The 24,512-nt window shown below is 34.9% G+C and overlaps 1 pseudogene across 1 annotated transcript in view; it reads left to right on the top strand.

The window, feature by feature from the left end:
• LOC143251100 (metabotropic glutamate receptor 7-like) overlaps positions 1-23,544 on the top strand; it is a 108,706-nt pseudogene extending 85,162 nt beyond the window's left edge. The window contains exons 3-9 of the transcript XR_013028494.1: positions 4,495-4,628; positions 9,105-9,259; positions 13,090-13,218; positions 16,697-16,891; positions 17,022-17,157; positions 18,578-19,499; positions 22,687-23,544. The product of XR_013028494.1 is annotated as a metabotropic glutamate receptor 7-like (transcript). The remainder of the gene's footprint in view (positions 1-4,494; positions 4,629-9,104; positions 9,260-13,089; positions 13,219-16,696; positions 16,892-17,021; positions 17,158-18,577; positions 19,500-22,686) is intronic.
• Positions 23,545-24,512: the final 968 nt, after the last annotated feature.

Below are 24,512 nucleotides of genomic sequence, written 5' to 3'. Positions count from 1 at the left end.
TGTGGCTGTTATTTTTCTTTTATCATTATTGTTGCTGTTACTTTTATTATTGTTGTTACATTTATTACTAATGTTGTTGTTACTTTTATTACTGTTGTTACATTTATTACTATTGTTGTTGTTACTTTTATTATTGTTGTTGTTACATTTATTACTATTGTTATTGTCACTTTTATCATTATTGTTGTTGTTACATTTATTACTATTGTTATTGTCACTTTTATCATTATTGTTGTTGTTACTTTTATTATTGTTGTTATTACATTTATTACTATTGTTATTGTTACTTTTTCATTATTGTTGTTGTTACTTTTATTACTATTGTTATTGTCACTTTTATCATTGTTGTTGTTGTTACTTTTATTATTGTTGTTGTTACATTTATTACTATTGTTATTGTCACTTTTATCATTATTGTTGTTGTTACATTTATTACTATTGTTATTGTCACTTTTATCATTATTGTTGTTGTTACTTTTATTATTTTTGTTGTTACGTTTATTACTATTGTTATTGTCACTTTTATCATTATTGTTGTTACTTTTATTATTGTTATTGTTACATTTATTACTATTGTTATTGTCACTTTTATCATTATTGTTGTTGTTACATTTATTACTATTGTTATTGTTACTTATTTATTACTGTTGTTACTCTTGTCATTACTTTTGTTATTAGGTAACAGTAACACTCCATTATATTATTTCCGATCGAATTGCACTCAAATTTGATGGAATACAAAAAATGAAGAACTTTGGTGAAAAGCGTGAATGGTTAAATAAAAAGAAATAAAACCTAGCAAAACCTCTATATTAACAAAGCAAAACCTGCTAGATGTCAAAAATAATTTTGTGTAGTTAAGGTTCAATATTAGGAAGCCGCTAGAGACAAGATAAATTGGGATTTAATTAGTTATTAAATTACCTGATCAATATTTACTGAATCGTAACAAAGTATTAATTCTTAACATATACTGATTCTTACCGTATTAACCTTTACTGAACGTATACTATTTCTCACTGTTTGGTAATTAGTACCATTTACTAGTCTTCGGGCTCGTAATCCGAAGGTCGCGAGTTCGGATCCCCGTCACACCAAACATGCTCACACTTTCAGCCGTGGGGGCGTTATAATGTACGGTCAATCACACTATTCGTTGGTAAAAGAGTAGCCCAAGTGTTGGCGGTGGGTGGTGATGGCTAGCTGCCTTCCCTCTAGTCTTACACTGCTAAATTAGGGACAGCTAGCACAGATAGCCCTGGAATAGCTTTGCGTGTAATTCAAAAACAAACAAACAAAACTTGTCAAAAAGGTGACGTAATAGAGTCTTAACTTTAAAAAGCAGTAAGAGAGTGAATTATAAAATCAACACAACTAAAATGATATATGCTAAATGTATGTATTTTAACCGTACTTTTAGTTCAGCTCTTTTATTTTATCTCATATTTTTCCCTGATTATATCATGTGATATCCTGCGATAAAAGAGCTTTCTTTTTAACTTCTCTCCAAAAAAAGATTCAGTTCGAAACTGTACAACTTTGCACGTCATCTAGTGGTGAAATACGCTAGATATAAAATTCACTAACTCTATGTGATTGATAGCTTTCTAAGTCGACAGTTATTTCTTTGCATTTCTTATTTGTTCGTTTTTCTTTCACACACTCGCTGCTTCAACTTCTTCGAAAAGTTACTTTCAACTGATTCTAGTGTTGAAGTTAATGGATTCGTAGTTGCACGTGTTTTAGTGTATTATTGCAAAAAATGTCTCAAACGAACATTAATGTTGTTGTTCTGTTTTTCACGTTTCTCCATTTTGTCCGTGTATGATAAGCATCCGGTACCCAAGCCTGAATCAACTTCTACTTTGTGTGTAAGTTTAGTAATTTTCCATGAGGCCGTCTTCTTTTCCGTTATTCATCTATAATGCTACGAAAAATAGCATGAAACAAAACCCGTGCTTAAAGATTCGATACTAAAACCTGGCTATCTGTTGAGTTTTATTTTAAGACCAAACGCTTTCTATTAAACGTCACGATTTTACCAAATGCCGTTTTTATTTGTTTATTGTTGGGTTTTTAATTCACTCATTTTTCTTTTTTTTCTACTATTTATTTTGTTTGTTTTTTGTATTAAACACAAGGCTACACACTGGGCTATCTGTGCTCTGCTCACCACGGGTATCGAAACTCGATTTCTACTACTATTTAAGAGAAATTCATAGTTTCAAAATCACTTAAGTTTCATACAGTTTCTATGACCTATACAAAGGAAATTGATTTCTACATTAACTGTGTTCTACCTATATACCTGTTTACATGTATAAAAGTAATTAATTAATTTTGGTGGAATTATAACGGAACAAACTTATTTAAGTTAAAGAATTACAAGAATGTTTTCATTCATAGTACATATGGATAAACATGTTGACGGATTATATATACTGTGTCACATGGATAAACATCCTGACTGATTTTATATATACTGTGTCACATGGATAAAAATCCTGACGGATTATATATACTGTGTCACATGGATAAAAATCCTGACGGATTATATATACTCTTTCACATGGATAAACATCCTGACAGATTATATATACTGTGTCACATGGATAAACATCCTGACTGATTATATATACTCTTTTACATGGATAAACATCCTGACTGATTATATATACTGTGTCACATGGATAAACATCCTGACTGATTATATATACTGTGTCACATGGATAAACATCCTGACTGATTATATATACTGTGTCACATGGATAAACATCCTGACTGATTATATATACTGTGTCACATAGATAAACATCCTGACTGATTATATATACTGTGTCACATGGATAAACATCCTGACTGATTATATATACTGTGTTACATGGATAAACATCCTGACTGATTATATATACTGTGTCACATGGATAAACATGTTGATGTATTTTGCCCACTTTGTCACGTAAATACACGTATTTATGGATTATACACAATGTCTTCCATGGATAAATATTATGCACAATCTATCTTATCGATACAAATTCAAATTAATTACGCTACTTTTCCCATATTTACAGGATATTCTGTCATATTGATAAAATCTTTTTTGTGTTTAGTACTTTTAACATATGTATCCAGAAATTGTTCATATCTACTTCAGTGTTTACACTCCAGTGAATTATGGAATTGTATTCTTGTTGTTTTTTCATTTATCAAAAATCTTCAAAATAAAAAAAGTATATTTCTTTCTTAACAACGGACCAGTAACAAAGCTAAGCCTTTAAAAGACGAACGGACTTCTTATCAATTGTTGGGTAAAAAAAAAACAGTGTTTGTTGGTGTTCGAAGTTTATATTGAACATTTTCATTACACATGACAAACTGTCAACCAAACATCGGCACGTGCTGCACGTTTGTATGCTTAGGCGATTTTTCCGGAGTTCCATTTTACTTCTGTGGGTTCACTTCACGTTTTTCCCTTGCATCTATCAAATCGTTGTTCCCACCTCTTGCCTCTATGATCAGAGTAACTTAATTTCGAAATTGTTTTATCTACGTCCGTCCAAGTTCAGAACCTATGGATCCATTGTTGACTTGATTATGACCTAAAGAATTGTTTGTCCAGTTAACCTCTAAATATACAGTAGGCAATGTCTTACTATCTACGTATGATCGTCCATGTAGGACGCTAGATTTTTCGCTTAGCAAAAGTGAAACTATCCAAATACACTTGAAACCTGGAATCTTCAAAATTATGGTATTGCATTGATCAGTTTATTCCACACTTGTTGGGGAATTTTTTATCTCACTACTTCCAATATCTTATAATTTTTTCATTTCATTTTTTTTTCACATATCAATACATGCTATTAATACGTCATGTCTTTTTCACGTTTAATAGATATGTTTAATTAAGCTCCTTTTGCTATACTGATTTTATTTTACGTTTTATAAACACAATTTCATGATTGTCATTTGAATCACTAACAGTTTCACATATAATCACGTTCAAAACCTTTAGAGAGTTAAATGTTTCTCTTCCAATGATTTTTGGGCTCCGGCATGGCCAGGTGGTTAAGGCATTCGACTCGTAATCCGAGGGTTGGGGTTTGAATCCCCGTCGCACCAACAAGGCTCGCCCTTTCAGCCGTGGTGGACTTATAATGTGATGGTCAATCCCACTATTCGTTGGTTAAAAAGTCGCCCAAGAGTTGGCGGTGGATGGTGATGACTAGCTTCCTTCCCTCTAGTCTTACACTGCTAAATTAGGGACAGCTAGCGCAGATAGCCCTCGAGTAGCTTTGCCCTAAATTCAAAAACAAACAATGATTTTTCAGGCAGATCGGATCCTGTTAATATAATTTTTCTAAGGTTTCAGGTTACAAATTTCAATCATTATTTTTATTACAATAATAAAATTAAATTGTTACACCTACCATGAAAGTGATTATACGTAGAGAATTATGTATATTCATATTGTGTCTTATGACAATACAGGCCTCTGTATAGCCGTGTCTGAAAAGATAACCAGGAATTCACGGCCTGAAGATTTCGACTACATCATCAAAAAAGCTTGTACAAAAATCTCGAGCTCGAGGCGTTGTTTTGTTTGTGGATGAAGACAATTGCAGGTAAATGTATATATCTTTGTTGAATGTGTTTCATAGAATAGCGTTTCCCCACGAACTACATTTGTTCATATATCATGTAAACCTCCAATGGTCCATTTACATCCTTACTTTCCCGTTCATTTGTATGTTCATCAGATCACGTGACTATACCCCTCTTTGTAAAACGGGTTACATAATTATTTCTTATTATTTTCTATAAATGTTTTTTTTAATTTAATATTTCGATCTTTATTGCGAGTAACCGTTACTAATTTTTAACTAGCAGACAAATGAGAAGTCGTCTTTTTAATAGTACCCACCTCCAACTCTTAGGTTATGTTTGCCTGATCGAATAATAGGATTTAACTCTTACCCTTATAACGTATCCGTGTCTCCAAAGTGCGGAGCACGTTTTTGTGGGAACAGGTATGAATCGTAAATTCTCAGATTATTAGTTAATCCACGTTAGAATTTCGGTCTAGCTCTGTCCGATGGTGATACGAAACGTTCCGGCCCGGCGTGGTCAGATGGTTAAGGCACTCGACTCGTAGTCTGAGGATCGCGGATTCGAACCCCGTCACATGAAACATGCGCGCCCTTTCAGCCGTGAGAGCGTTATAATGTTACAATTAATTCCACTATTCTTTTGTAAAAGAATAGCCCAATAGTTCGCGGTGGGTGGTGATGACTAGTTGCCTTCCCTCTAATCTTGCACTGCTAAATTAGGGACGGCTAACGCAGATAACTCTCATGTATCTTTGCGCCAAATTCAAACCAAACGTTCCATGCTAGTTCACAGGATGAAAAAATACATGAAAGTTGACAAAATGTGTGAGAAAAGTTGATAAGAAAACAATGCCACAATATTTGGAAAAGTATTTCTCAATCTAAAACAAAGCAATATATATACAATCATGTGAAAAAGTTAGGACACCCTATGAAAGCCTATGTATTTTTTAACACTTCTCACAAGCAATTAACACAGCATTACATCCACCACTATACTGGTACACATATATAAACGACACGATTGCGGGATTCACATCAACAGAACACACACTTAATTTTTTCAATCACAATAACGCTATACATCCCATCATCAACTTCACATGTGAACAAGAAGGAAGCAATCAAATATCAGTTCTTAACCTCAAAATTACAAGAACCGATACACAATTTAAAACAGAAATCCACCGAAAAATCACCCATACTGGACTATACATTCCTTGGGACTCAGCACATGAAACAAAACAAAAACTCAACATACTAAGAAACCAAATAAACACAGTCATAAAACTATGCTCACCAGATAAAATTAACGATGAATTAGACAAAATAAAACAATACTTCATCAACATCAATAAGTTTCCTCCACAAACCGTAGAAAACATTATACGCACACACCTAGACAGAAAGCAAAATCAACCAACTAAAGTAAATACAGCTCACGAATCAAAAAACCACGAAACCGTATACTGCTGTATACCATATATTCCTGACATCAGCAAACAAATAACCAACATTTGGCAAAAATTAGTAACAAAATATGACATTCCAGTTAATACCAAATTTATTCAAAAACCAGGCACAAAACTGAGGTCTATACTATGTAAAATCTACACTGACAAACACGACACCAACATTATTTATAAAATACAATGTGATAACTGCCACGATTTCTATATTGGAGAAACAAGTATAAAAATGGAAACCAGATTCAAAGAACATAAAAAGTCACCTTCACACGTTTTCGAACACTGCAAGTCAAATAAACACAACATAACCATAGAAAACACTCAAATACTAAATAAAGAAACAAACATAAACAAACGCAAAATTAAAGAAGCCTTACTTATACAACAACTTAAGCCCAAAATAAACCAATACAAAGGTACACCTTTATATCTATATTAAAAAATAATATAATAAATAATAATGTAAAATAAATAATATAAAATTATATATTCAAACATCTAAGCTCGCCCTCTACATTCCGACACTCAGTTACACAATCCCTTCCAAACATGTGGTCAGCTTCCGGTCAGTTACCTCTCTCTTTCTTTGTGAACCTGACGATGACCGAAGAAGGTCGAAACGTTGTTCGTTCTTCTATGTAAAATATTTTCTCAACCCAAACGAGCCGTTTCTACATATATATTTCTCTTCAAGTGGGTTTTCTCGACATCACTGAGATTAAATATATATATATCCAAACATGTTACAAAAATACACAGACATTCATATGGTGTCCTAATTTCTTCACATGACTGTATATATAATGAATTTCAACTAATTTCTCAGGTGTTTTTTAAAGTTAAAAGCATACATGTATTGAATAAAATTAGCCAAGCGTTCATATATCTTGTCAGACGTCTCTTCAAAAACACAAAAACGATTCATAAAGCTTCATGTCCTTCGTTCTCTTGCAATAAAGAAAAAAAATTTTTAAATGTAGTATAGCGACATCTGTTAACGCTATCCGTTTCAACAATATTACTAAAATATGATGAAGTCTAACGTAGTGAAATGACGATAAACGATGGTTATAACATGGCAACGCGTGGCTCTAGATAATATAATATGAGGATCTGTCATGTCAGCAGAAGCCTCTGGATAGTGGACTTCTAGAATTATTTGACCATCCTTTGAAGTCTCAATTCCGTAGAATAAATCCATCGTTGTCCATTCAAGAGTGACCAAAATATATCAATAGTTTCTAAAATAAACGGCCCGGCATGGCCAAGCGCGTAAGGCGTGCGACTCGTAATCCGAGGGTCGCGAGTTCGCGCCCGCGTCGCGCCAAACATGCTCGCCCTCCCAGCCGTGGGGGCGTTATAATGTTCAGTCAATCCCACTTTTCGTTGGTAAAAGAGTAGCCCAAGAGTTGGCGGTGGGTGGTGATGACTAGCTGCCTTCCCTCTAGTCTTACACTGCTAAATTAGGGACGGCTGACACAGATAGCCCTCGAGTAGCTTTGTGCAAAATTCCAAAAACAAAACAAACTAAAAGAAACTGTATAGCACTGAGGTAACAGCTCTATTTCAGTACTACTGTCTTGCAAGAAGCGAGGCATCCATTATTCCAAGTAGTAAAATTTTAGTAAAAAACAGCATTGGTCTTTACTTGTTACACTATCAATCTAGTTAACTAAGGAATAAACTGATCAACTTTTACTAGGTGGTCTCGTCGTTCATAATATATTCATTTTCTAGCTTTTGGTACCTTAAACGTCAAGTAATTCTTGGGTGAGATTTTCAGAAAAGAAACTCCCGGCTTCAGGCATAGTTAACCCTAATTTAGAACTCCTGACCACATGAAAGGCAATATATTCTCAGAACCCATTGCTACTAGCTCGACTACTCTTAACATAATAATTGAAATGACTGTTGTAATTACAGCACACCCACATTCGTTTTTTACATCTTTCTAGTTGTCTTCTACGATGTAACTTTTAAAGAATAATTTAGTTTAACAAATCGAAACTTTACTGAAAATATGTGTATATTTAGAAATAAAAGAGAAGGCTGTTTTATGTCCTAAAGTCCTAAAACTTTACTTCACTACTAGACAACTCCTACTGGCAAGGCTATTTTGCTAGGTTCTCAGTAATATACAGTCGTTGGTTTAATCCTTCAATTACTGGTGTAAGTATATTGCCTTCTCTCGCTGACTGTTGTTTGTAGTGTCAGTGCATCATTTCATTAAGAAGTTTATAATCACTTAGATGAATTGTAATTTGCATACCTTCCTTAATAGTTCCATCAATAATGGAGTTAAATGTTAAGTACATATTGGCCACACGTACGTGTGATAATAGGAGGAAAAGAATTACATAGGAGTTCATGACCCGGCATGGTCAAGTGGGTTAAGGCTTCGACTCGTAATATGGGGGTCGCGGCTTCGAATCTCCATTGCACCAAACATACCTGCCCTTTCAGCCGTGGGGGAGTTATAATTTGACGGTCAATCCTACTATTCGTTGGTAAAAGAGTAGCCCAAGAGTTGCCGGTGGGTAGTTATGACTAGCTGCCTTCCCTCTAGTTTTGCACTGCTAAATTATGGATGGCTAGCGCAAATAGCCCTCGAGTTGCTTTGCGCGAAATTCAAAAACAAACAAGCAGGCACGAGTCTGAACAAAGATAAACAAACTCTTTAAATACCAACTCAATTCGGTGAATATTTTATCTTTTTACCACAAACACTATGGCAAGATTTATTTTGAATTTCGCGCAAAACTACACGAGGGCTATCTGCACCAGCCGTTTCTATTTTAGCAGTGTAAGACTAGAGGAAAGGCAGCTAGTCATTACCACCCACCGCCAACTCTTGGGCTACTCTTTTATCAACGAATAGTGGATTGACCGTCACATTATAACGCCCCCCCACGGACCTCACTATGAGAAGAAAAAATTTAAATATTTATTATTGTTGTATTTAAATTTACATTATTGTATATCATCTTGCTCATGGATCGTATTATATCATTCTTTCTTCCAGGAAATTACTCGCGGCCTCTATCCGAGCTCGTAAAGCGGGACATTTTTTATGGATTGGAAGTGACAGTTGGGGTGCCAAGGCCCATCCGGTTAGAGAACAGGAGGAAGCAGCAGAGGGAGCTATCACTATCCTGCCTAAACGATACGAAATTAAAGGTTCGAAAGCATATATATTGACAATTATTAAAAAACTTATAAGCTAACTAAATTAACCTGAACTGAAACAGTTTTGAAAGTAACATATAAGTAAATAAAGTCAATTTTCTACAGCCAGCCAACAAGAAAAATTTAACGGTGTACGTCAGCACATCGGAAAACTATTTGTAGTCACATAAAGTATAATTTATGGCCTGTCAATATTAGATTGTTTCCATGGAAATGCTAACTACTTTTCTACTTATCTATACGAATAAAAGGTCAAAACTGTATTCACTACTAAAACAATTATACAAAATAAACTTTTAGTACAAAAAACACAGAGAAATATTTTATCATTAGCTTTGGACAATGGAGATATATTATACCCCTATGATAGAGCTAAAGAGGTTATTATTACAGATTTGGTATCAAAGTGAACGTACTTATAAAGATCAGAACTACAAGAAGTAAGTTACAAATTTATAAATTTTCTATAATACAACTGAAAAATTAAAACTGAAGGTTACAACACTTAAAATACACTGAATCGTCAGTTTTGTAAGATATGAACGATACTTTCGTGCATAATCCCATTAATATCTCACAAGGGTTTTATTTAGACATAAACTTATATTCTTTGCTAACATTGCATTATCATGTTCATAAGAACAAAATGAATAATGCTAAAATAATAAAGCGTTATAAACGTTATAACCGGTAATATAATGAAAGTAGCTTTTAAATTGTGTGTCATTAGTGACAAAAGAAATTAAAAAAGAACAGTCATCTGTTTGACTATGAAGTTTCAAAAGTATGACCAATGAGAGCATAATGCAATGAAAATATTACACAAACCACAAACTTCCAGTATTACCAAAACCTCAATAGCAGCTGCTACCACGGTGCTTTAAAAGCTGCAGTTATTATTAGTTTAAACAATATAATCTATATAAGAACATAAAATACAAATAAACCTAAATTATATATAGATAGTTACTAAGAAATCTAAAACTGTTCTTCACGCCTAAAGCCCTCAGTGGAGACATACCAGATCACGCACGTATTAAAACTCCATTGAGTGGTATGGCAGTATGTGTAAGATGCTAAAAGTCACGAATTACACAAAATCTGAGATAAGATGGTAAATGATGTTCCTGAAGTGCAAAAAAAAAAAAAAGTTTGTAGTAAATATTCGTAGTTGCTTGGTTACCTACTATCTGTTTTAAATCAGATCATTCAAATATAACATTAATTTTTCAGCCAATCTATAAAATATTCAATGAGACTAAAAGCTGTGTTAGATTGTGGTAAACCTGCAGTTTTGGGGATAGGTAAGAAACGTCAGAATCACGTTTATAACATGTTCACTCTTTTAATGCATAAAAAACAGTCACATGGAAATGGACTCCACCTCTGGTGTCTACGCAACGTGTTCTCTGTAAGTACTTTGGAAGGTTTCAGATATGAAAACATTACACAACCTTCCTTCGAATACTTTTGATGTTTTCCCGAATTTTGAGGATCATTAAAAGCCCTTTAGCTGATTTACATTTTAGACTGAACACGGTTCTAATGTCAGATACATGAACATTTCTATTTGACTGACTTATTTAAAGCGTAAAGAAGTTTAGTCGACGTATCTGTCCTCCAAGTGTTCAGACGTCTAAAGGTCCACAAATGGCAAGATATTTCAAACGAACGTCTTTCATAAACCACTAAAATGTTTCTTGTTTTGTGTGTGTATGTGTTTTGTTTTTGTTTTTCTTATCAGCATGCCAAACTGCTACTAAAACAGAATAATGTTTCTTTTACCACAAAACGCGTTTGGTCCTTTTTTGGAACCAGCTAGAAGGGTTAGTTCGACATTTTAGACCCCAACCCGCAGGTGTTACCAACTGTCTAATGTCTTCAAATAACCAAGTCATCATGACACCCAGAAATTCTAAGGGAACATAATTCTTTATTCCTCTAAAACGTAACAGTTATAATTATTGTTTGGTTTTTGTCCTGATCATAACTGGTTGTTGTAACGAAACGTAAATCTTAATATTTGTTTGTTTTGTTGTTGCTGCTTTAATTCCATTCTGGTATTAATTACAAATCCTAGTGAAACGTTGTTTTTATTTCTGTACTGGGCCCAGCATGGCCAGGTGGTTAATGCACTCGCCCCGTAATCTGAGGGTCGCGGGTTCGAATCCCCATCGCACCAAAAATGCTCGCTCTTTCAACCGTGGGGGCGTTATAATGTGACAGTCAATTCCATTATTCGTTGATATAAGAGTAGCCCAACAGTTGGCCGTGGATGGTGATGACTAGTGACCTTCCCTCTAGTCTTACACTGCAAAATTAGGGATGGCTAGCACAGAGAGCTCTCGTGTAGCTTTGCGCGAAATTGAAACCAAACCAATTTCTGTACCAAGCTTTAGATGAAACATAGGACGCTTTTAATTCACGATTTGTTTATTCTGAAAGGTTTTTAGTAACATCTTCTAACAGCTAGGGATGGTTAGAGAAAACAGAAATCAATACAGTGGATAAACATGTTCTTAACTTTTTTTTAATTAAAGAACTGAAGAATGCCGTAAGACAGAAAAGATTTATTTTTGTCGAAGCTATTAATAATAAAAAATATTACTTGAAACACATATATATGTGTTTAATATAACAATACATTGTGTCAGAAAGACAGAAAGAGAAAATTTTACCGAACATTTAAAATATAAAATTATAATATTAGAAGTACTCAGGTAACTGTTCACTTAGTAAAGAAAAGTTTCAACGGATGTTTAATTAAAGTTTAGAATAATTTAAGAAAACATCCGAAACGTGGTGTTAGTGTGCATATAACATTAACTAAAGAAGTTGGATTGATTATTCTGAAGATAAGAATTGGTAAACGAATTTGAAAAGTTTTTAATTATCCACCTTTTAATTAAGTGGTGAAGAAGGTAATTATGAAATAATGGCTAGGTACAGTGATGAAATTTAATACAAAAACATATTTCGCCATTTTTTTATACATGTGTCTCGCATTCTTGAGAAAACACTTTTCTGTAATAATAACTGAATTAACTCTCTATATACTGAGATAAATTTACCTGAAAAGTTTGCTAATTTAGAATGTTTCTAACCTAGTCTCTGATCGTTCAAATATGTAACAAAATTTTTACTTTTTTTTGTTCCTGGGCAGAAAGTGTTATTTCCGAATTACTTATGCCTAAAGTAAATGGAAAATACCTGTTTTTCTCTTTTCAAACTTTGCTTTCGTGACCTGATAGCGTATGACGAAAACATGATGGGAAACTATATTTGGGGACTGATACATGAAAGTAATTTACATTACAGTCGCAAACCTTGAAAAACTATTCACTTCTAAACATTTTTGTTCATTTTTGTATAACTTTAGTATAAATACATGTAAATCTTGATTCATACGTTGTTTTATTCAGATCTCATGTGAATGAAAATATGCAAATTTGCCCGTTTTTACATAGAAAATAGGTTTAATTTCTAAATTTCATTATCCAGGTCACAAAAGCAAAGTTTGAAGGGAATAATGACCATTTTCTATATTTTTACAACATAAGCAATTAAGAAATAACACATACTATCCAGGAACAAAATTTGTGTCACGTAGTGTTATCATAGGAACAAAACTAATAACGTATGGCGTTACGTTAATAGTAGTTACAAACACACGTACTACAATTTCTTGTTAACTTTTGAAAAAAATCTCATCGTGGGATTTATGAAATTCTAGGGCAATTAATGAAACTTCAAAAATGTGTGTAACCAATAAATAATGAAAGACATCAAAATCCCACGGGTTTGTGGATATCTCGTTCCAGGGTTCAACGACTACTTCAGATCTTTGAAACCCGAAACTAACTTGCGGAATCCCTGGTTTAAACCATTTTGGGAACAAGTCTTCGACTGTACCTTTGAGACACTGGATGTAAATATAACCAAATGCGCAGGTAAGTCTGAGAAATATGTTAGATTAGAAGAACAAAACTTGCTAAATTTAGAAGTGAACTATTTGCGGTGTATAACTTGAGAAAGGATATTAAATTAATAAAATGAGCTACACAAATGACAATTGTAATTTATTTTAATCAAAATATTTTTCTTCTTTTCCATGTCTGAAAATTAGATTATAGTTAAATTAAAGTTTTGTTTTTATTATTAAAGAAGTTGATACAGCTTTAACTCAACAGTGGTATCTTATCATGTGTATATCTCTACCTGTAACTTTTATCATGTGTATATCTCTACCTGTAACTTTTATCATGTGTATATCTCTACCTGTAACTTTTATCATGTGTATATCTCTACCTATAACTTTTATCATGTGTATATCTCTACCTATAACTTTTATCATGTGTATATCTCTACCTGTAACTTTTATCATGTGTATATCTCTACCTATAACTTTTATCATGTGTATATCTCTACCTATAACTTTTATCATGTGTATATCTCTACGTGTAACTTATAGTTATTGATAGCATATTGATACCCCTTATTTGTGTATAGCTCTACCTGCAACTTCTAGTTATTGATAGCATATTGATACCCCTTATTTGTGTATAGCTCTACCTGTAACTTCTAGTTATTGATAGCATATTGCTACCCCTTATTTGTGTATATCTCTACCTGTAACTTCTAGTTGTTGATAGCATATTGATACCCCTTATTTGTGTATAGCTCTACCTGTAACTTCTAGTTGTTGATAGCATATTGATACCCCTTATTTGTGTATAACTCTACCTGTAACTTCTAGTTTATTGATAGCATATTGCTACCCCTTATTTGTGTATAACTCTACCTGTAACTTCTAGTTGTTGATAGCATATTGATACCCCTTATTTGTGTATAACTCTACCTGTAACTTCTAGTTTATTGATAGCATATTGATACCCCTTATTTGTGTATAGCTCTACCTGTAACTTCTAGTTGTTGATAGCATATTGGTACCCCTTATTTGTGTATAACTCTACCTGTAACTTCTAGTTGTTGATAGCATATTGGTACCCCTTATTTGTGTATAACTCTACCTGTAACTTCTAGTTATTGATAGCATATTGCTACCCCTTATTTGTGTATAACTCTACCTGTAACTTCTAGTTATTGATAGCATATTGATACCCCTTATTTGTGTATAACTCTACCTGTAACTTCTAGTTTATTGATAGCATATTGCTACCCCTTATTTGTGTATAACTCTACCTGTAACTTCTAGTTATTGATAGCATATTGATACCCCTTATTTGTGTATAACTCTACCTGTAACTTCTAGTTTATTGATAGCATATTGCTACCCCTTATTTGTATATTCCATAATATAACCTCTATACTAGTTACCACATATGTATATATCCTACAATGTAATGTCTAAAGTGAGAAATATGGAATTCTTATTTAAAAGAAGTTTTGCACGATTTGTGTCGAACTTAAACCTACAATAACTCCCAACTTGTTACACGGGTAACTAGAAACCTGACTAGAAACAACTGGTATAGCTATTAATGAAACAGTTATTATGAAGTGCTCCTACGGTTTCGCTAGGCTCTTGTTCGAATAAACAGATGACGAATCACCGGTAAACGCAAAAGACAAGGAAATAGTTATTAACTTTATAGATTTTGTTTTACTTTCGTCGCTCATTGTATAAAAATAAATATTAATACAAAATAAAATACGAAAAAAATACACGTATTTTCTAAATATTCGTCACGTGGACCTATTTATTTCTGTCTTTGCATTTGTTTCCTTCTCGCGGTCCAACAGATAGCGAGCGATAAGAGCTGCACAATCGATTCGGTCTGTCTCTCTCTTTCCTCTCGTGCTTATAAACGTATGAAATTAGAACACGTATAAAATATTTTTTGAATCGTCGCAAACTTCATCAACCATAACTACTTGAAATGACTCGAGCGTGAAAAGTTTCGTGAAACGTCACAAATAATCTCGACAGGCATTATAGAAAATCTGGTAAACATAATCTTATCTATTTTGCACATTTTACCGCTATTTTTTCTATTATTTTGTAATGTTTGTTTTATACGAAGCAAAGCTACACAATGGACTATCTGCGCTCTGTTCACGACGAGGAATCTAACCCCGAATTTTAACCTACTTTTTTATTTACTTTCGTATTTCCTCTTTCCCGGCGTCCTCCTTTTTCAGAAAACTTTTACTTCCTGTTTCTCGTAATAATTATTCAGGTAATAACGCTTCTCCCATTTCTTATTAGCCATCCTAATCTGAGTGTCGCGGGTTCGAATCCTCGTCGCACCAAACATGCTCGTCCTTTCAGCCGTGGGGGCGTCATATTGTGACGGTCAATCCCACTATTCGTTGATAAAAGAGTAGCCCAGGAGTTGGCGGTGGGTAGTGATGACTAGCTGCCTTTCCTCTAGTCTTGCATAATGTTACGGTCAATCCCACTATCCGTTGATAAAAGAGTAGCTCAAGAATTGGCGGTGGGTAGTGATGACTAGCTGCCTTCCCTCTAGTCTTACACTACTAAATTAGGGATGGCTAGCGCAGATAACCCTCGTGTAGCTTGGTGCAAAATTCAAAAAACAAACCAAACAGTATAAAACCCTTTATAACAGTTTAATTAACATATTTGTAATTTATTTCTACCTCAGTATAAACACCCACTTCCTTAATTATACACACAGTAAAGTTAATTTAATTTTTTTCTGGTCAAAATATGTGAAAACTATTGTTAAATTAAGTCGTTTTAAAAGTATGATTTTATGTTCTTTGCACTAGTACTATAATGTTCTGAATTATTAATTTTCAAGAAACTGTGATGAAACTACATAAGACACTGATTAAAGAACCCGTACAAGACGAGTGATTTATCATGTAAGAATTTCACTGAAGAACCCATACAAGACGAGTGATTTATCATTTAAACACTTCATTAAAGAACCTGTACAAGACTAGTAGTTTATCTAAGAATTTCACTAAACAACTCATACAAAACGAGTGGTTTATTATGTAAACACTTCACTAAAGAACCTGTACAAGACGAGGGGTTTATCGTGTAAGAATTTCAATAAAGAACCTGTACAAGACGAGCGGTTTATCACTTTACGTTATATCATTTCCAATTCACCAAAGAATGCAAAATAACCTTCCGAAAAGAACTTTCAAAATACACCGCGAATAATTAAGTGTGTGTATCTCTTTTATGAAGCGTTTTATATTTGTAAATATGTTCTTACTCAAATAGGAAAACAAATTTTAAAGCAAAGTTTTGTGTTTCCAATTCCCGAAATAATGTCATAATCTGTGACGCATTGTCAACTGGTAATATAATTTATAAATCTCATTTAAAGTTGTACCAAATACCTGTAACTATGCAAAAACATTGCTGTGAGCCATATGTGCTTTTTCTAATTGTAATACGAACCTCCATGTGATTTTCGTTCACTCTAGGAAACGAAACTTTTACGAAATACGAACAGGAAGGTTTGGTTCCTTTTGTCATTGACGCTGTTTATGCCATGGCGCATGCACTTGATGACATGATTCGTGACCAATGTGATAATTCCAGTGTGTTGTGCAAAGAACTTTTACCAGTTCCACATGGCAGTAAACTTTTACAGTACATTCGAAATGTTTCTTTTCAAAGTAAGTACAAAAATATTTAATTTCCTGAATAGATATTTCATTTGTTATGTTGTTTCAGTGCAAGGTCTCTTAAACGAATTATTTTCAATAAAATCACCGAATCTTTCACTGTAACCAATTACACTTCCAGGTTTGCAAGATAAAAACATCGTTGTCAGGTTCAACAAAGATGGAGACGCTCCAGGAAGCTATTACATCTACCAATATCAAAAACTTGAGGGCCATAAGTTTGACTACAAGCGAATTGGAGAATGGAGTGAGCAAAAGTAAGGCGATTTAGTCTTACCTGTTAATATATATACATAAGTAACTTTTGTAAAAATCTTTAAATCTTTAAGTTTTAGATGTATGGAAACCAGCGTCTATTTAATGAAAAAAAAAAACAACAGCTTTATCATAAAATCTAGCAAAGGTGCAGAGTAATGCCGAGCTTAGACAATTAACCTTTTCAGTGCCGTAGACGAGATAACTCGTCCAAGCCGATCGGTAACACAGTGCCACGGACGAGTTAATTCGTTCTCAATAATACCTAACTTCAACGCTAGATGTCAGCACCATACATGCATTTGACCTACTTACAAACTGTTTCACTTTCGATCCAAAATGGCGTCACGAAAAAAGTTACAAAATGAAGAAGCATTAGAGTTGTATTGTAGCAGCTGAAATACTTGGCAGTCAACAGGTTAATGTTATAGAGGTGGAGCGGGCCACCTCTTCCACTGTTTGGAGCCACAGCACATGAGCCATTCGCCCGATACAAAGGTACTTGTGTTAGACGCGGAATGAAACGTCAGTTTCGTTTGTCGATGTCTTCAAGTGTTTTATAATAGCCTATAAGTAAAGAAAAACATATCAGATAAAGTAAATTGCAGTGTATCTGTTATATACTACCAACCTCCCCGCTTATTTAAGCCACATTCGCAGCAATAAACTTTAGATGATTGCCAAACTCGAACAGTTTGTTTCATTGCTTACCCATGGAAACTCGAGTTTAAGCGAGTTTACAATTCATTTTCAAACGTACAACGTTTCCTTCCCTACCCATTTCCCATCACACCAAACATGCTCCCCCCTTCAGCCATGGGAGAGTTATAATATGACGGTCATTCCCACTATTCTTTGGTAAAATAGTAGCCCAAGAGTTAGCGGTGGGCGATGATGACTAGCTGCCTTCCCTCTAGTCTTACACTGCTAAATTAGGGACGGCTAAAGCAGATAATCCTCGTGTAGCTTTGCACGAAATTCAAAATAAGCCAAACCAATACCTACCCATTCAAGCCGTCTTCAATTTTTTTTCTAAAAACTTGAATGTATCAAAAATTGTTTGTTTGTTTGCGCTGGCCTTTCCTAATTTAGCAGTGTAAGACTAGAGGGAAGGCAGCTAGTCATTACCACCCACCGCTAACTCTTGGGCTACTATTTTACCAACGAATAGTGGGATTGACCGTTACATTATAACGCCCTCACAGCTGGAAGGGCGAGCATGTTTGGTGTGAGGGGATTCGAACCCGCGACACTCGAATTGCGAGTCGAGTGTCTTAACCACCTGGCTAAGCCGGGCCATTAAATATTGTAAAGCACAAACTGATTGAATACGTAAGTGTTACTTTGACAAATAACAAAAGTATGACACCATACTTTTAACATTTTGTCGTCGGTCAGTAAATTATTGTATTTTCTTTACAGATTAAGTCTTCACTTAAACCGTACCAAATGGGAAGATGGCAACACTACCATCCCGATGTCCAACTGCAGTGACCCGTGTCCATCTGGGCACGTGCGAGCATTCCGGCAGGGCACCTGCTGTTGGGTCTGTGTTCCTTGTCGAAATGATGAGTACATGGTTGATGACCAATGCACTAAATGTCCCGAAGGTTATATGCCAAGAAGCGACAAGGTAGCTTGCTCGAAGCTCCCCCTGGTGTACATGACTTGGGAAAGCCCTTGGGCAATCGTCCCCGCTGTATTTGCTGCATTGGGAATAGTTTGTACACTTTTCACGTGCGCCGTCTTCATTCGCTTTAGTCACACCCCCGTCATCATGGCTTCCGGAAGAGAACTGTGCTACTTGCTATTGTTTGGTTTGTTGCTAAGTTACGGTGTAAGCTTCGTTATTCTGGCAAAACCCACTGTTCCCACGTGCAGCTTAATGAGAGTAGGCCTAGGTCTATGTTTAAGCCTATGTTACTCCGCCATTTTTACCAAAACGAATCGGATTTCCAGAATTTTCAATCGGGGAATCCAAAGCATCAAAAGACCTAGCTACACCAGCCCACGATCCCAAGTAGTTATCTGTTTAGCCCTGGTATCTGTTCAGCTGGTCTTTGCCATAGCCTGGTTGATAGCAGAACCGCCAAGCCTTAAGCAAAAGAATTTTCCAAACGGTAACTTTGCCGCTCTCCAGTGTGGGATTTCTAGCATGTCCATGATTGTTTCTCTAATCTACAACATGCTTCTAATAGTGCTATGTACCGTGTACGCCTTTAAAACCCGCAAAATCCCCGAGAACTTCAACGAAGCCAAATATATTGGCTTTACCATGTACTCAACGTGCATTGTTTGGCTGGCTTTTATACCCATCTACTTCAGTACCAACAATGATTTCAAGGTAAGAAGCAACTGAAACCTATTTATATCAGTGTCTACAATGATTTCAATGAAGCAATTACATATCTAATTCATCACCAACAAAGATTTCAAGATAAGGAGAGATTTAAACATATTTATGACAGTACAAACAATGATTGCAAAGTAAGGACCAATTTCAACATATCTCTATCAGTACAAACAATGATTTCAAGTTAAGAAACGATTTAGACTTGTCTGTATCAGTACCAACAATAATTTCAAGGTAAAGAACGATTGAAGCCTATGCCAATACCGACAATAAATATAGGGCAAAAACAAGTCTATTCATTAAGATTTCAACATGACGAATTGATATTATAAAACCCAGTGTGGCGCAGATAATTTCTGGTCCTGGTTTGTGTACGAATAAGCTTTACTTTAAACGTAAGCTCTATTCAGTATTTGTCCTTTATAGGATATTGTAATAATTTGGATGTACGACTACATCACACTCATCTAGAACATGTTGAAATATACCTGATACAGTCATATTTCTTAAACTTGCCAATTCTTTCCCATAGGTTAATAAGTTCCTATATTAGACACAGTACAACCATGCTGACAGCAATGATGAGTGAAATTTTAAACAATATTTAATTATTTCATAAAAGTAATGCAGTTCTCAAATCTAATGAAACTGAGTTTGGTTTGGTTTGAATTTCGCGCAAAGCTACACGAAGGCTATCTGCGCTAGCCGTCCCAAATTAAACAGCGTAAGCTAGAGGGAAGGCAGCTAATCATCACCACCCACCATCAACACATGGGCTACTCTTTTACCAACGAATAGCATAATTGACAGTCAAATTACAACGCCCCCATAGCTGAAACAGAGAGCATGTTTGGTGTGACGAATATTCGAGCCCGCGATCTTCAGATTACGAGTCGAGCACCGTTAACCACCTAGCTATGCAGGGCCTATCATGTTACGTACGTTACATATTACGATATCAAATAATCGAACGCTTGAATATGAATTTTGAAATTTATGGTATTTGCTAACAAGATTGATACACACAATTTTTTTCTTAACAGAAATATATTTTAATATACAAACAACAATACAATTTATAATAATGGTTATTACAAATAGTTATGAAAAATAATGATTTATTTATATTTATATATATATATATATATCACAGTTTTACAAACTTACAGACAATACTGAGAATTATATCTGGTTTAGAATTGAAACTTTTATCGACGGTTGACGGAGACAGAAGTAATTCTAAGTTAATATACAGGTGCATTTCACTTAGCAGGAATACTAGCTAGCTCTGTTCTTGTCTAGTCTCGCGTAATTTTCTCATAGCTGAAGTTATACAATGTCTTCATGGAAATATTAACGTCCGGAGTTAATTCTCTGAAGTTGAATGGTTCTTAAATATAAACTTTCCTGGCCCAGTATCTATCGTTTACCGATTAATAAGCGTTTATAACACTTATAGCTTCCGAGATTAATAGTATACAGACTGTAGCAAACCAACAATATAACAATATTATGCTGTCTCTTGGTGCGTCGATTTATAAGCTTTAAGGCGACGTTTTAGAAAGTTCAGTTGGCCCAAGAATACCGGTTGTTGATTCTCACGCTCGAGAGTCTCCTACAAATTCGCTCCCCGCTAGTACAGCGGTATGTCTCCGGATTTACAACGCTAAAATCAGGGGTTCGATTCCCCGCGGTGGACTGAGCAGATAGCCCTTTATGGCTTTGCTATACGAAAACACCCACACCCACACCTTCTACAAATTTAGAGAACAGGCGAGACTTTCGCAATGCACATATTCATTTTTTTAAATATATATTAAACTGAAATGAGCATAGATAGTAAAAAAGTACAAAGCACTAAATCCATTATAAACACTGCATATGTACCAGGTTTCTTTTCAGCACTAGTGTTCACTTTAACATCAGACACTGCATCTTGATCGATTCATTTCAGTGCTAACATTAATTTCGTTATATTTACACTGATTTCATTAAGCTCTAACGTGCAGTACTACATTTAAATCGATCTCTAGCTACGGCCTAACAGTTATTTCAAAATTAGGTGCATAAACACAACTCTTCTCCACCTATAACTTTTATTTTAGGATTGTGTACTACATCTATCGCGGTTTCATTCAGATATACTAAACTCATTCCGGTTTCCTACAGATAGAATGTTTACTTCAAGGTAACGTACTACATTTAAACAGGTTTCCTTTAGCACTAATGCATACTTCAAAGACTGGTAATACAGTTATGTTAGTTTGCCTCATCTCTAACGTTAACTACAAGACGAGAAACTGTTCTAATTTTAATATTGTTCAGGTTTAACGTTAACTTCAAGGTTGACACTACAATGACGTACGTATTATTCAGCTCTGACGTCAACAAATATGCCGGATTCTCCGGTTACAATATTCATTTGACGCTTATGAACATTTGTAAGGTTTTATCTAGTTCCAACGTTAACTTCAAACTGAGGCAGTACATTCATGTCGACGTATTTCAGCTTTAATCTAAAATTTGTTTCAATATTATATACTACGTTTATTACAGATCACGTCAACCGTAACGTTAACTTCAAAGTAACTCTCTATATATAAAGTTTCGGATATGTGTGTGTATCTACACCGATGTACCTCAGCACTATTTAGTTAAAATTAGAACAAACAAATTCTTGGGAATAAGAAAGTATCTTAATGTATATTATTATGAGAGCTTGTTTTATGTGTTGATCTGTAAGGAAATATCTTAATGTATATGATTTTGAGTGCTTGTTTTATGTGTTGATCTGTAAGGAAGTATCTTAATGTATATGATTTTGAGTGCTTGTTTTATGTGTTGATCTGTAAGGAAGTATCTTAATGTATATGATTTTGAGAGCTTGTTTTATGTGTATTTATCGGTAGTTTTTAAGAAGTATCTTAATGTATATTATTTTAGTACTTATAGTTTGGATACACGTGTTGATCTGTGTAAAAAATATCTTAATGTATATGATTTTGAGAGCTTGTTTTAGTATGTTTATGTCTGGATCGTACCACTTGAAATCGGGTTTAGTTTTTAGAAGAAACACACACCACATATATATATATTCCTTATATACGTACATATAGTTTGGATACACGTAACTTTAAAACAGTGCTGTACAAATTAATATGTTTTTCTTGTATTACAGACCCAGTTGGCCAGTTTGTGTATCTGTATAAGTATCAGTGCTACTGTTGCTCTCGGATGTCTTTTCACACCGAAACTCTACATCTGTCTTTGTCAGCCTTATAAAAATGTCCGTTCGGGTGGCACACAAAGTAGCACATCCGGGACCTGCCACGGCATGAGGTTTGCTCGACCTACAGCGAGTGCTGCTATAGCTAGTGTTGCAACAGCCGCAGTGATTAGCTCCTCCAGACACGCCACAGAAACGTCCGATATCCGGTCTACCACAAATGGGGAAGTGACGTCACCAAGCGTGGAAGAAAGCAGTATAAGTTAAAATGGGTAGTTTTCAATGGGGAATTGGACAGTTACCTACTTTTACCAACTAAACGTAAAACGAAGCGAGATGATTTTTGTCGAAAAGAACTTAACGTAAGTGTAAAACATAAACACTGGAATCAACACTATCCCCAGCACGTGCGCTCAACCCCATGAGCGCCCTCTGGCAAGAACTGGAATTCCAGTGAGATTCGATTGTCGATGTTGAAATCTACAGAATTCAAAATGGCTAAACCCAAAGCTCACCAATTTTAAGTCCTCCAATATATGCTCAATTTCAATCTTTCTGCCAGTTTCTGTGGAGCTCATGTGTACAAGATAGTAGCATAGTTCTATTCTCCTATCCTCGTACGACGACACGTTATTGTCTTAGCTTTATATTTTGTCTTGGAATACAATTTGTTTTCACTGTCATTAGGATTAAAATATTTTTCAACTTTAAATCAGCAAAAACGAAAATCGAACGAGTGTCATTTTAACAATTAAGTTTAGACTTATTAACTGTACAGTTTGTATTTAATAAAGGTTTAAAAAGCAACAAAATTACTGTACATAAGAACTCTGTGATTTTTTATTGAAGATTTGAAAATCGAAATCTTCTCGTGTCACTCGGTCAATAGAGATGATTTCTTGTAACAAGAAAACTGCGTGCATTAAGTAATACAACTTAATGACGTCATACATAATGGCCATCAACAAGTAATCACCTTGTGATCGCCAATCGATAGTATATCACTAAATCTAGCAACTACACAGACTCAAGTGAAATCCACTGCTGGTTCTTTTTTGTTGTGACTAACAGTGTGGGTGAGCAGAACTCTTTTATTTACCACCCTCAGAAAACCTGTGACTCCACAAAATAAAGTGTGTTACGTATCACCCTCGAAAAAGCTGTGACTCACTAAATAAAGGGTGTTACGTGTCATCCTCGAAAAGGCTGTGACTCCATTAAATAAAGTGTGTTACGTATCGCCCTCGGGAAAGATGTGACTCACTAAATAAAGGGTGTTACGTATCACCCTCGGAAAAGATGTGACTCACTAAATAAAGGGTGTTACGTGTCACCCTCGAAAAGGCTGTGACTCACTAAATAAAGGCTGTGACTCACTAAATAAAGGGTGTTATCGGTACTCACTAAATAAAGGGTGTTAGGTATAACTCTCGGAAAAACTGCAACTCCAATAAATAAAATGTGTTACGTATCACCCTCGGAAAAGGCTGTGACTGCACTAAATAAAGTGTGTTACGTATCACCCTCAGAGAAGCTGCGACTCCACTAAATAGTGTATTACGTATCACCCTCAGAGAAGCTGCGACTCCACTAAATAGTGTATTACGTATCACCCTCAGAGAAGCTGCGACTCCACTAAATAGTGTGTTACGTATCACCCTCAGAGAAGCTGCGACTCCACTAACTAGTGTGTTACGTATCACCCTCAGAGAAGCTGTGACTCCACTAAATAGTGTGTTACGTATTTATTGACAATCAGAAGAAACGTTTAACATTTA

The sequence above is a fragment of the Tachypleus tridentatus genome, chromosome 5 (genome assembly GCF_004210375.1).
Source record: "Tachypleus tridentatus isolate NWPU-2018 chromosome 5, ASM421037v1, whole genome shotgun sequence".
In the NCBI taxonomy this organism is placed as follows: Eukaryota; Metazoa; Arthropoda; class Merostomata; order Xiphosura; family Limulidae; genus Tachypleus; species Tachypleus tridentatus.
This window is presented reverse-complemented; position numbering and strand designations above follow the sequence as displayed.